This window comes from Lithobates pipiens, unplaced genomic scaffold (genome assembly GCF_037356315.1).
Source record: "Lithobates pipiens isolate NorthernLeopardFrog02 unplaced genomic scaffold, aLitPip1_a1.2 Scaffold_19, whole genome shotgun sequence".
Lineage (NCBI taxonomy): Eukaryota > Metazoa > Chordata > Amphibia > Anura > Ranidae > Lithobates > Lithobates pipiens.
Window position 1 is genome coordinate 520,280,280 of NW_027507764.1, and position 11,108 is coordinate 520,291,387.

The window sequence follows — 11,108 nt, forward strand, 5'->3', positions numbered from 1 at the left end:
GAGAGGGGATTGGGGGATAGGGTAAGGGAGGAGGGTGGAGCCTACTTGACATCCCTGCGAAGTGCAGCGGTCCAGCACCAGGCGAGTCTCAGCAGCAAAGTCGTCTCTCCGTCCATGGGGCAAGAAGGTGAAAAACAGCCACTAGGTGGGAACATCATTGTGTGTGCGGGATCTCAAAGAGGGTTCCGCTAGCTCCAGTAGAGCCAAGTCCAGACTGGAGGTAGCGTATATAGTTTCGGACATGTAGACTGTCCATGATTGCCATATGCTGTCACACTTAGCCCGTGTACCCCTACAGGTTGCCACCCAATATTCCGCTTCTCTGATGTGATTCACTTTTTTGACCCAGTCCTCCACTGTGGGAGTCCTAGTTTGTTTCCAGTAAATCGGTATAAGACGTCTGGCCGCGTTCAACAGATGCGGCAGAGGGCTTTTTTTGTATCTACCAATCGGGATCGGAGGAATGTGCAAAAGATAGTTGGCCGGAGACAGTGGCACATCAAGATGCAAAACTGCCTCTATGCGGGATCGGATGTCCTCCCAGAATGGCTTGATTCGTGGGCAATCCCACCAAATATGAAGGAGGGTGCCCAATTGGCCACATTCCCTCCAGCACCGGTCCGATACCGAAGGGTAGATACGTGCTAAGTCTGCCGGCACTCTGTACCAGCGAGACAGTACTTTAAAATTAGTTTCTTGGGTTTTGGACTCCATGGAGCTAGCGTACGTGAGTTTGTAGAGGTGGGACAGTTGGGCCGCGGAAAAGTCAAGTTGTAGCTCCCTCTCCCAGACCCGTATGTATGTCGGTCTAGCGACCTCGGTAACACAGCCCAGCAAGTGATATAATTCGGAGATCAGGTGGGGAGTGGGTTCATCTGCTACAAAAAAACGCTCAAATGGTGTAAGGTGCGCTTCGTCCCTGATTAAGTGGCCATGGGCTTCAAAAAAGTGGTGCAATTGCCTGTATCGCCAAAAATTCATAGCTGTCTGCGCATGCCCGGTCTGCAGGGATTCATAGCTGACCGTTTGGCCACCGCTGAGAAACTGTCCACAACTGGCATTCCCGTCAGCTGCCCAGGGGACAAAAAAGGCCCTCCGCTCCCCTGGCGGGAACCATAAGAACCCTCCCAGCAGGGCAAGCGGAGAAACAGGGGGGGATAGGCCCAGCGTCTTGTTCAGTTTGTCCCAAATCAAAAGAGACTGTACAGTGAGCGGGGAGACATCCACCGATAACCCCCTATATTCTGGGGACAACCAGGGCGCATAAGCCAAATCTCTCCCAGCTAGCCATTTTTACAGAGAGACCCACACTTTTGACTTAGTATGAAATTTCCAATTAAGTATCCTCTGTAGAACAATAGCCCTGTGGTACCTCTGGATATCCGGAACCCCCAGACCCCCCGTCAGCTTCGAGCGTTTCAGCAAGGCCATGGCTATTCTAGGTTTCTTTGTGTTCCACACAAATGTCGACAGAATGCTATTCAATTGGGTAAAAAACAGTTTAGGGAGGGAGATGGGTATCATTTGTAAAAAGAATAATACTCGGGGCAGGATATTCATTTTAATAATATTAATGCGGCCGAACCACGTAAAAGCGGTTTTGGTCCACTGCAACAAATCCGCCTTGATCGCATGTAATAAGGGGGGGAAATTAGCGGCATATAAGGCATCAAAGCAGTTGGTCAACTGGATGCCCAGGTATTTAATAGAAGACGTGGCCCAGGTAAAGGGGAATGCTAATTGCAGGTGGTCCGCTTGAGGCGGGGCGAGGTGAATAGGCAAAATCTCCGATTTGGAAAGGTTTATCTTGAAATTGGATAACTCACCAAAAGTCCTCAGCTCCTTCAACAGAACCGGCAACGAGATCAGGGGTTCAGAGAGATAAAGGAGCACATCGTCCGCATACGCCGACAGTTTGTGCTCCGTCATCCCAACCTTCAGGCCTCTAATGTCTGCGTTCGCCCTCACCCTGCAGAGCAGTGGTTCCAGTACCAAGGCAAAAAGGAGAGGAGACAGTGGACACCCCTGTCTCGTGCCGTTTCGAATCGGGAACCAGGAGGAAAGCACCCCATTCACCTTCACCTGTGCACACGGAGTGGAGTACAAGGCCATAATCGAGGACATCATATGCGTCCCCAACCCCTGAGCCTCCAGTACCGCCCATAAGTACCCCCAGTCGACGCGGTCAAACGCCTTTTCGGCGTCCATCGAAAGGACGATACAAGGTTTAGGATCAGGACTGTTACGTGCCCAATGAATGAGTTGGATTGCCCTGATGGAGTTATCTCTCGCCTCCCTGCCACGAATAAACCCTGCTTGGTCTGGGTGAATAATTTGGGGCATAAGACTCCAAAGTCTGTTTGCCAGGACTTTTGCTAGAATCTTAATATCGACGTTAAGAAGGGAAATCGGTCGATAGCTCTGGGGGACGGTAGGATCTTTGCCCTCTTTTGGCAGCACCGTAATGTGTGCCAACAGTGCTTCGGTTGGGATAGGCTTCCCCTCCGTGATGGAATTAAAGTAGGTGCACATATGTGGCGTTAAGAGGGGCAGGAAGATCTTATAGTAGGAACCCGAAAAACCATCCGATCCCGGGCTCTTGCCCTTGGGCAGGGATTTCACCGTTAGCGCAATTTCCTCCGGCGAAATCGGCCGCTCCAAGTCGACGCATTGTTCCGCCGTAAGTGTAGGGACTCTCGCCGACGCTAAAAATTCTTGAATGGCAGCAGACTTGGGAGGCTGAGCGTGTGCGGGCGAGGCCGGGGAAAGGTTATAAAGTTGGGCGTAAAATTCCTGGAACCCCGAGGCAATCTTGTTGGATTGGACCCAAACGGCACCCGAGGGGGAACGGAGCTTCTGTACATAAGCTTGAGCATGTTTCTTGCGAAGGGCCCTGGCCAGCATACGGCCGCATTTGTTTCCATGTTCATAGTACCTGTGTGAAAGATGCCTGGCCTGCCTACACGTGTGGCGATCTAATAAACGTAAAAACAGGTCACGCAATTCAAAAAGCTTCTGCTTAGCCTCTGGGCTCCCCCCCTGCTTATGGGAGAGTTCTGCCGCCTGTAAGGCGGCCAGAACCCTGTTGAAATCCTCTTGACGTGCTTTCTTGATTTGGGAACCCAATGATATCAGTTCCCCTCTAATCACGGCTTTGTGCCCCTCCCAAAGCACACCCGCACTTATCTCATCCGAGGCGTTTTCCCTAAAATAGTGGGAGATGGTCTCCGACACCTTGGCAACCGCAGCAGAGTCATCCAAGAGATTTTCGTTCAGTCTCCACGTCCAGGCCCTGTGGGGACCAGATGGTAATTGAATGGTCACGCCAACCGGTGCATGGTCCGAAAGGGTGATGCTGCCAATGGATGCCGTCTACAGAAGCTCAAGCGTGGGACGGTCAACATAGACATGGTCTATGCACGTGTATACGTCATGGACGGACGAGTAATAGCTAAAGTCTCGTCCCGAGGGATGCAAAATCCTCCAGATATCAAGTAAAAGGTGTGCCTGCAGTGATTTGCGAAAGTGTTTGAAAAAGGCATGGGAGTGTGAGGGTCGGGTGCTCGAAGTGTCGAGCAGATGGTCCGGGCAGACATTAAAGTCCCCGCCTAAAATTAAATACCCGGCTTTAAAGTCTGTCAATAGGTCAAGGGTAGCGTCCAGGAAGGTGCCCTTTAGGAAAACAAATCGGCCCTGAGGGTCAATTTTGCTATCCACTGGCTGAAAAGGGCACGTCTTATGGAACGCTATGGCAGTCCCTCTGGACTTGGCCTTAGGAGATGTACTGTGAAACCACTGATTAAACATATGGGTGGGCAACCTGGGTAGGGAATGGCTGGTGAAATGTGTTTCCTGCAGGAAGACCACTTGGGCCTTCAACTTTTTAAGTTCCCACCACAATTTGTTCCTCTTCCCCGGAGAGCAGAGACCCCGTAAATTGTAGGAAATTACCTGGAGTGTAGACATGGAAGAGTTGGAGGGTGGAGGACTGGGCAAGCGTCCCAACCCGCCTGGTGTAAGGACCGCAGCAACAGCAGGCTCCTAGGAAAAGGGGGGAGTGAAAAAAGAGGGAGAAGAAAAGGGGAGAGATAGGGAGATAAAAAACACAAAAAAATAGTACAAAAATACCAACAACATAAAAACAAAACAGCTACATCAAAATTAGACAATGCAGCAGTTTGGGGGGAGATGGGACCCACCCCACTATCCGGGGGGGCTCCTAGCCCCCTCCTAAAGTCCCAACAGGGAACTAAACCCATGGATGGATGGCCTATGTGGGGAACGTAAACCAAAACAAGGGGGAAAAGGAAGGTCCCCGCCCCGCCCACCACATCTGAGAGCAGAATAGCCTCAATTCGGGAGAAAAACCGATCCAAAAAAGCAACAAAAGTAAAAAATAAAAGAGGAGGAAAAAAGGGGTGAAGCCCAGTGTGGGCTGATTGCATTCGGGGACATGGAGTCTGGCCGATCCCTGGCAGAGGCCCCCCCGCCACGGTAGCCGCACAGCAAACTGCAGACCGCGGAGGGGGGGGGGTCACGGAGGTAGCTACGATGGCAAAAGAAAAGGGGGAAATAAAAACAGAAACCAAAACACATTAAAAAAAAACCCTCCCCCCACCCCTGGTGCCCCGCAAAGGGAAGAAAAAGGGGGCGCCGTGGCAGACCACCTTCCAACATTGGGAATGTAAACATTCTCCGCCCTGTAGGCCTAATCTGATAGTCAAACAGTAACAAGGGCTGGAGAGAAGTCACCAAAAATTCTTGCGGCCACGGCAGCCACAGTCTTCGGCCGCATAGGGCACATCCAGGTCCCTGGAACACCCGGGGGGGGGGTACAGGGTCAAAACATCCCATTTACAATTCCCGTGGGGGGAGGCCCAGACACCAGCAATCATAGTAGAAAAAGTCCGCAATCAGCCGTCTATCACACAGCCCAGGCTCGGTATCAGTCTCGGGTGGTAGAAGGAACCACTGAAGAGTTGCGGGTTGAACTATGTCTGTCCCTCCGTCGATGCTTGCGTGTGACTGTAGACCATCTGTGAGGAAGGGGGGGGACAAGCAAGTCGCTCGGGGGTCCTCTACAATCCAGAAAGTCCACGGGATTCAGCCCCAGAGAGGATAGAAAATGTGGAAGATCGTCTTTTGTGCGCAGGGTCACCTGCCTGCCATCCTTAAGCACATGCAGAGAGAAGGGGAAGCCCCAGCGGTAGGACAGTCCTGCAGCCTGGAGCACAGAAAGGAGCGGGCGAAGGGCTCCCTGCCGCATGAGGGTGCGCCGCGAGAGATCCTGATAGAAAGTCAGTCGAGCACCATCAAAATCATAAAAGGGCTTACCCCGCACTTTTTTCATAATCCGGTCCTTGATAGTATATTTGTGAAGTTTACAGATTATATCCCTGGGATTGTCAGCGTCTTGAGACGGGGGGCGCAGTGCTCTGTGGGCTCGGTCTATTTCAATAGGAGCAGTGGCTGGGAGTCCCAATATGTCCCTAAAGATATCAGTCAGGGGGGCGTGGCCAAGATGTCGGCGTGAGCAGACGTGCTTCCCTGAGCTCTGCTAGAGACTGATCCTTCTGCATCCTTTTACCCGTGCTATTGCCTGTTGGCAGGTTGTCTGGCTCACCCTATGCCGTCCCGTTCATCTGCGGGACACAAGGGCGGTAGGAGGAATCGGTTTCCCCCAGGGGCTTTGCCGTTAGACGCTCCGGACTCCAGTGGAGCGGGAGGACCACGTGCCCATTCCAACATGGCGACGCAGACCGCGCCGGCGGAGGCTGATGCTTCTTCCCTCCCGGGCATACCTGAAGTGATGGCCGCCATAGCGGCCTGCCAGACGGCGCTGACGGGGAAGATGGAGGTGGTCCAGACGGAAGTCGGCCTGATCAGGCAGGACCTAGATAAGATCCGCTCGAGGCTGGGAGTGGCGGAGCAACGAGTGGGTCAGGCGGAGGATGTGCTGGCGGAACACTCGGTGGCGCTCCGGACCTTGCAGGCTAAGGTGAGGACCCTGGAATTTCGTGCAGAGGACGCCGAGAACCGCAGTAGGCGGAATAATTTGCGAATCGTCGGCCTGGCGGAGGGGGTGGAGGGACAGAACCCTACAGTGTTTGTGGAAGAACTTATCCGATCCCTGTTCCCGGAGGCGCAGTTGTCCCCCTACTTCACGGTGGAAAGAGCTCACCGGGTCCCTCCGCAGAGGGGACCGGCGGGGAGCCCCCCGCGCACCCTGATCCTGCGCTTGTTGAACTTCAGGGACCGGGATGAGGTGCTTAGAGCGGCGAGGCTGCTGAAGGAGGTCAAGTACCAGAATTCTAGGCTACTGTTTTTTCCCGATTACACCATGGAGACTCAGAAGCAGCGTAGATCCTTCGATGCGGTCAAGGCTTCCATGAGGGCTAAAGGGATCAAGTATAGCATCCTCTTCCCGGCGAAACTGCGGGTGGTGGATGGAGAGACTGTCCGATTCTTCACTAATCCCAGGGATGCTGCATCTTGGCTGGAGACACTACCTGGCTGACTATCCTGAAGATTTACTCCTGGCTGATGTGCCTGCTGCGGTGGCTTTGTACTCTGAACTTTCTTCCTCCTTTGTGGTTTCCCACTTTTTTCGTTTTATGTTTTTTACTTTTTTCTCCATGCTCCCTGAATTGAGGGGGGGGTACGGTTGTGGTGTCCCCCGCCCTCGCCTCAGTCCGGCTGGGATCCGATGGACTGTTGGAGTGTGCCTGTCATGCTTGGTCCATCCTACAGGACTGTGGGACTCCTCTGCTCAGGACTATGCTGTGGGAAATGGCTGGGTGAACTTTTTGATATGTTTTTTGTGCTCTAGCAACTCTTACGGGGAGGTTATAGCGCTGGTGACAGGTAGGACTAGTGGTCTCCCCCTCTGTGTGTATCAGGTGAGGGGGGGGCTGCGTCCTCCTGGCGGTCTGGTGCACGCCTACCTGAGTAAGTTGCTCACGAAGCCTTAAGGGTCTTTTGCAGTTAAGTTTGGGGATCTATGCGGGACTCCACTGTTGGGGTTTTGCGGGGTGGGGGGCGGGGGCGATCGGCCGTTGCTGATCAGTTTTTGTTTAGTTTAAGTTTGGGTGTTGTGTTTGTTGTTTTTTTTCACGGTATGTTGACACATGTACAATTCTACTATGGGGGGTGGCTTCTGGTCCCGGGGGTCACCGTTTTTGCTCAGGAGGGCTTTGCCGACTACAGGTACTCCGGACCTGGGGCACCCTTGGGGGTGGGATGGTTTTTTCTTTGGGGAAGGGGCTATGTGACTAGATCCGGGCATTTATTTTTGATGGTTTTCAGTTATGGCTGAATTCTCTATTCTTTCCTGGAACGTGAGGGGTCTGAACTCTGCGGTCAAGCGCTCGTTGGTGTTTACCTTTTTACAAAGATACTCACCTCATATTTGTATCCTTCAGGAGACACATTTGATGGGCTCCCGGGTGCTTGGCCTTCGGAGAGCGTGGGTTGGCCAACACTACCATGCCACCTACTCGAGTTACTCCAGGGGGGTCAGTGTGCTTGTTCACAGATCCCTTGCGTTCCAGCTCCATGAGTTGAAAACAGATCCGGGGGGCAGGTTTATAGTTTTGCATGTCACTATTGCGAATGTGGAGTATGTTCTGGTGGGTATTTACCTGCCTCCCCCCGCGGATACTGACCTCTTGTTTGCCATTATGAATATAGTTATAAAGTATGGAGTGGAAAATGTCATGTTATTAGGGGATTATAATATGGCTCCGTCCCCGGAGCTAGATAGACTCCAGAGGCCATCTCGTGGGACTCCGGGTCTGACACGATGGGCCGATACTTTTGGGCTGGTGGATGTCTGGCGCCATTTTCACCCTTCGGGCAGGGAGTATACTTGTCATTCAGCCACATTTCGTACCTTCTCTCGCATAGACCTGGGGTATGTCTCACGGGCTATGTTGAGTCGGGTGGTGAGTGTGCGGATTCTGCCCAGGGGGGTGTCTGACCACGCTCCCCTCCTTCTTGGGGTCTCTCTTGGGCTCCCTTTGCGGAGGGGACTGTGGAGGCTGTCGGGGTATTGGATAGCGGATGTGGGGGTTCAGGAGGATATGCCAGAGGCCCTCTGTCGTTACTGGTTGGAGAATGCGGACTCTGCGGAGCCCCGGGTGGTCTGGGATGCGTTTAAATGCTGGCTGAGGGGAGAATATGCCTCTAGAATTGTCCGGTGTCGCAAGCGGTCTGTGCAGCTGCTGGAGGAGTTGGAGGGGGTGTTAAGGGAAAAGGAGAGTTCTCATGTGGCGGACCCTACCCCCCTCAGATATCAGGAATGGCAGATGGCACTTAGGGCGGTCGAGCTCCATAGGATAGAATTGACTAAGAAGTCTATGCTGGACACTGCTCAAAGGATTTTTGAATATGGGGATAAAAATGGGAAGCTGCTCTCGTGGTTGGCCCGGGGGCACTCTACCAGCGCGCATATAGGTGGGGTCAGGGATGAGGGCGGGACCCTTATCATGGACCCGGAGGGGATCCTGAACCGGTTTGTGCAATATTATAGCGCCCTGTACTCCACTAGGGTGGATTATGGGGACCCGACTCTCCAGGCCTTTCTGGATGGGGTGGAACTTCCCGCTCTATCCCGAGAGGCGGTGGACCAATTGGAGAAGACCATTTCGTTGGAGGAGGTTCAGATGGCTATGGCTCAAATGCAGGTGGGGAAGTCCCCTGGGGCGGATGGAATCCCTGTTGAATTCTACGCTACTTATCAGGATTTGGTGGCCCCTAAATTGGTTTCTTTATTCGCCCAGTCCTTGGAGGGGGGGTCGCTCCCCGACTCCATGTCGGAGGCGATTGTGGTGTTGGTGCCCAAGCCGGGTAAGGACCCAGAGGATTGTGCGTCCTATCGCCCGATCTCCTTGATAAATGTCGATGCCAAATTGTTGGCAAAGGTCCTAGCGAATCGGTTGGCACAGGTTCTGGAGAGCCTTGTTCATGTAGACCAAACGGGGTTTATGCCCGGTAAGGGTACCGACATCAACCTGAGGTGCCTTTTCCTTAATTTAACTATCCCTCATGACAACGCTGGGACCAGGGTTGTTGCCTCCCTGGATGCCGAAAAGGCATTTGACTCAGTGGAATGGGGATATTTGTGGGAGGTACTCCGTAGATATGGGTTCGGTCCCCATTTCCTGAGTTGGCTGCAGTTGCTCTATAGCGGCCCGAGGGCACGGTTGCGTATTAATGGTAGGCTGTCGGAGGCGTTTCGGTTGGAGAGGGGCACCCGGCAAGGCTGCCCCCTCTCCCCGTCGTTATTTGCGCTGGCGTTGGAACCTCTGGCGGTGGCCCTGAGGGCCTCCTCGGGGGTGGTGGGACTTAAAGTAGGCCCTCTTGAGGAGAAGGTGTCGCTCTACGCGGATGATGCTCTGCTCTATTTGAGAGATGCAGATTCCTCCTTACGGGCGGCATTGGAAATTTTTAATGTATTTGGACGGTTCTCTGGGGTCAGGATAAACTGGACCAAATCCGTCCTGTTTCCTCTGGACCCGGGGTCGAGGGCGGCTGCGGCGGACACTCCCCTACAGTGGGTCACCGAATTCAAGTATCTGGGGGTAGTGGTGGGCAGGGACCCGACACAGTACTTTGATCTTAACTTGAAACCGGCTCTCCTTCAGCTGAAGGCTAGATGTGCCTCCTGGGGGAAGCTTCCCCTGAATCTGCTGGGTCGCATTAACCTGTTAAAAATGGTCTTCCTCCCTAGGTTCCTCTATTTTTTTAGGAACTCCCCCGTTTTGCTCCCACGAGCCTTTTTTGCGGAACTGGAGGGTTGTGTGGGCTCCTTTATTTGGGGAGGGTCTAATCCGAGGATTGCACGGTCCACATTGTGTCTACCTGTGCGTTGTGGGGGGTTGGCTTTGCCCGACTTCAGGGTCTATTATTGGGCGGCGGTCCTTGTGTCGGTTCGTTGGTGGTTTGCCCGATCTAGGGCGAACGCTGCGAACTGCGTTGAAGCGGCTGGGGTAGGTTCCTTGGAGGATCTCGCCGATTTAGTCTACAAGGGCCCGGGGGTTTGCCGGGGGCTTCCACTTCCAACTAGAACGACGCTCAGGGTGTGGGGGTTGGCCAGGAAACGGTTTATTAGGCCGGGGGTCTGGTCCCCCAGGCAGCCAATATGGGAGAACCCTAGCCTCCCACACTTTCAGACGGTCCCTGACTCGAGGGTATGGGTGAGATATGGGGTGCGGACGTTGGGCGATATCATCACAGGGGGTGCTCTGCGGACGTATGGGGAACTTGCCACTAAGTATAATTTGCCCGGGTGGATGTATTTCCGTTACCACCAACTGAGGCACGCGGCCAGGGCGCAGCTGCCAGCAAATGCGACCCTATCTATGGATCCGGTGGAGGACCTACTGTCTCTGGACCAGCTCTCCAAGCCTCTCTCGTCCCTGTACATTTTGCTACTCAGTGTGGATTCTCCCAAGATGGAGAAACTGTGGACAGCCTGGCGGAGGGATATTCCCTCCTTGGAGAGGGAGGATTGGGATGACTGTTTCCAGGATAGTCTTGGTCTGGTGATCTCTTCTAGAGATAAGGTGATACAGACTAAGTTTTTACATAGGGTTTATTACACTCCGCAGCGGTTGCACAGACTGTATCGACAGCGGGACCCTGCCTGTACCAGATGTGGAGCAGCAGAGGGAACGTTCTTCCACATGTTCTGGTGCTGCCGGATGGTGGCCGCCTTTTGGGCCGATGTGTTTGACACCATTGATGACCGGTTGGGCTTCTCTTTGCCCCGGTCTCCGGAGCTGGCTCTTCTCGGCATTCAGGACGAGGAACAGAGGCCGCGCTATTCCAGGCTCCTGATTGCCTTCTTGCTTTATTATGCCAAGAAGGCCATTCTCCTTCGCTGGACCTCTGCTTCCCCCCCGACGCTGACTCTGTGGGAGGACATCATTAATAAGGCCCTCCCGTTGTACAAAATGACATATATTAGTAGGAAGTGCCCTAGGAAGTTTGATGGCATATGGCTGCCATGGACGGGTGGAGACAGGGCAGAGATATAGATATAGGAATTCTCATCGTCGGGTCTGTAGGTCGGCCTTCTCCCCCCCCTCCCCTCCTCCTTCTCCCCC